This window comes from Bremia lactucae, linkage group LG11, assembly GCF_004359215.1.
Source record: "Bremia lactucae strain SF5 linkage group LG11, whole genome shotgun sequence".
NCBI classification, from domain to species: domain Eukaryota; phylum Oomycota; class Peronosporomycetes; order Peronosporales; family Peronosporaceae; genus Bremia; species Bremia lactucae.
In genome coordinates, this window is record NC_090620.1 from 1,766,889 (window position 1) to 1,770,134 (window position 3,246).

The window sequence follows — 3,246 nt, forward strand, 5'->3', positions numbered from 1 at the left end:
CTTAAGACAAGTAGACTTAAGAGGGTACAATGAAAACTGTATTAAATATAGTTAAGTGTCTCTTGTTCTATCTTTGTAATGCCAACTTAACTATAACCTAATACTAAACATGTAAATGAATTCTTATCTCTATCTTATCTTGTAACTCTCTTTGATTACTCCTGCAGCTGATTAGTCTGCGGAATAAATAGATATAATGGCCTAACCTATTTATGGATAAGAATTCTGAATATAACTATATAAAGTAATATCCTCCAAATATTATCTACCTTTTAGATAATATATTAATTAACAACCTTTAAGTGTTAATTTCATGTAACGAAACACCCCGTTACACAGGACGCACGCAGGTGTGTCGGTGTGTCCGCAGCGATTTCCTTAAAAAATTAAGTCGACATATAAAAATATCTTTATATATTTTAGCATTTAATTCTACTTCAATATTGTCAACAAAATAATAGAAATAGCAGCTTCAAATAACATTGTAAGCTTCTTCAGTATTTAAAGATATTTCTAATCAATTATTGAACAAAAATATTTTTAAATACTGAAGAGCAATTATTGATCAAAAATATATTTTAATACTGAAGAGCTTACAATGTTATTTAAGCTGCTAATTTAATGATTTTTGTTTTTAAACTTAGGTTTAATTTCATTCAAGCTTATTGTATAATGATCGTTTATCTAGTTCATCTAACATTGTGTACTTGTATTGTATGAAATATTGATAGTCATTAGTCTCAATAGGCTCCATAAGCTCTTGGCGCAACTTGAAGGAGTTCGAATAACGCCTCCCCACGACACGCTTTCCTGCTGTAGTAACGTTGCGCACGAAGACCGTGTATATGGTATATCAATATCCCTTACCACCTCCTTCAAAGCACAATCATGTCGCTGCTCTCAAACTCCTTTGGGGCCGTAATCGCAACCGAGATGGAGTCTTCATCAATCATTTGCCAACCACAACGAGAAGCGCGATGTAAAATGCGGACCGGTGGACACACTGCAAAATGCTAATCGTAACTATGCGCAACCGATTAGCAGTCAAGCGTGCAAATCGACTTCGCGGACCTCGTCCTTAGACTCTGACGGCACGACAGACTGTTAGTAAAACACAACCCCTAAACCAAATTCGGAATCGGGACTGTGTAACATTAGGCAACTTACACAAAACATCGCAACTCTGCCGCCTTCCAAGCACGATTGTCTGTCTGACAACTTTGGATGAGTCCGAAGTTCATGATTCCGATTAAAAAAGCTGTTGCGAAATAAAAAAGTTATTTACTGAAGGTGTATTTACATAACGAAGTGCCGATGGCACGCTCAGGGGGTTCATCGTCCTCATAGGCTGTAATTATGGATTTTTCGGGTGAGGTACGTTTACTAAAAAGGTGAGGTACATATACCGGCACCCTTTTTTAATTATACAAGTTATAGTAAAACATAATACATGTACTTAAATATTTGCATCTTTTATCGTTGATTCTAACTCAAATAATTTTAACAACAAAATTTGTGGATGAGGTTTATATCAAAAATTCGTGCACAACTGGGATGAAAGGTGTTTAGCGCAATCAAGTGTATACTTGGACAGGTTGAGCTATGCGCCAGACCTGTCGCAGTTCTCCGCCATAACCATAATCTGGGCTTGCAAGTTCGCCCATTAGCTACCCAGAAGCTTCGAGTTGTCGACAAAGAACGTGCTCATGGCGGTGTTGTAAGCGTTAAGACACACGCCAATATTCCACATGAACCGCAGCAGGTTGCCAAGAGGCTCGATGAGCAGTATAAATAGGAGCGCAGACAACAGATCGCATTGCTTCACGGGTTGAATACAACGCGGAATGAATGCTCTGCTTGACGACAAGATACGCTTGAGGAACCGCGTAAACGCAGCTGGATCCATTGCGTAAGCTGCTTATCGAAACCCGTCCGAGTTGACTCGACTAAAATATTTCTCGAAACCCAGAGAAACAGCGCGTACAGATCTTCCCCTTCTCTTGTCACAAGGTCGTGCACGTCAGCGTGAAAGCGATAGGAGAGATGGATTAATCGAACTTTGATGAAGCCTTTCTGTATGGATACATCAAATCAGCTAGATCGGGCTGTACTATAGCGCTTTCGCCATGGCAGAAGCTCACACTGTATTCTAGGTGATCGCTAGAATGCTTCGCCAGCAAATTCATATTAGTGTGCGAAAAGCGACTCCTGCATATATATATATGTATATATATGTAGTCTATCCTAGGAAGAGAACCAGTAAATAGTCGCATGGTGTCATAATAAGTTTTCCATGCACACGAGGCAACTGCCTACTTGGGTCATAGCGCAGGACGGGAAAAAAACAGCCAAATCTAGAATTAATGGGACTGTTCAAGTCGCCCAATATCAAGTATGTCGCATTATCTTCGAACTCCTCGGATTACAAACTCGATAAAATGTTGAATTTCTTGCCGGCCGACGGGTGCATACACGTTGTGAATATAAATACGGGAGCTCGCCCGATAATCAACTTTCACGACAAAGTAGCGACCGGCGTTTGATCAGCCAGATATATCGACAGCCATCTCAAAGCAAGGAAAATCGGGGCGGAGAGAACTCCATTGCTTCTTCCTCGTATAGGTCGATGCTGCAGGTAGTTTGGGTTGTTCACAAAGAAAGACCTTGTGCTTAAATATCGAGTCTAGATAAATATTACAGTTGGATATATTTGTAACGACACCGACGTTTATTTCTTGAACACACGACACTGAGCAATCGGAGAGCATGCTTTATATAAATAGGTGGCCTTTCTTCTCAACGTCGTTCGCACACAATTCGAGCACTGGCGTTGCTCAATATTGACCAAGCCTTGAATGTTTTAGTAATTACGAGCCAAACTGCTACTCTCTCCAACTCGCCATTTACAAAAATGGAGCTGGAGCACCCAAGAGTCTTTCGGGAAAAAGTTATCGAGCTTGCAAATTTCTTCAAGGTCGTCCAACAAATAACCTTGCCATTGAGCTTCGCTCCGTTGCTGTATGCAGAGCAGCCCGAAAAGTGATGGCGCGAGACGCAGGAACGAATTTGGATGAAAATTTACGCGTAGTGCGCTTGGATCCATGTCCCGTGATGTTCTGGATCCGTAGTCCTTTTTGGAAAGTGTCGATGCAATCAATATGTAACGGGCTAAAGTTGCCCTAATGTTACACAGTCCCCATTAAGTACATTTGGTCCTTAAGGGGATGGTCAATTACTAAATAATAG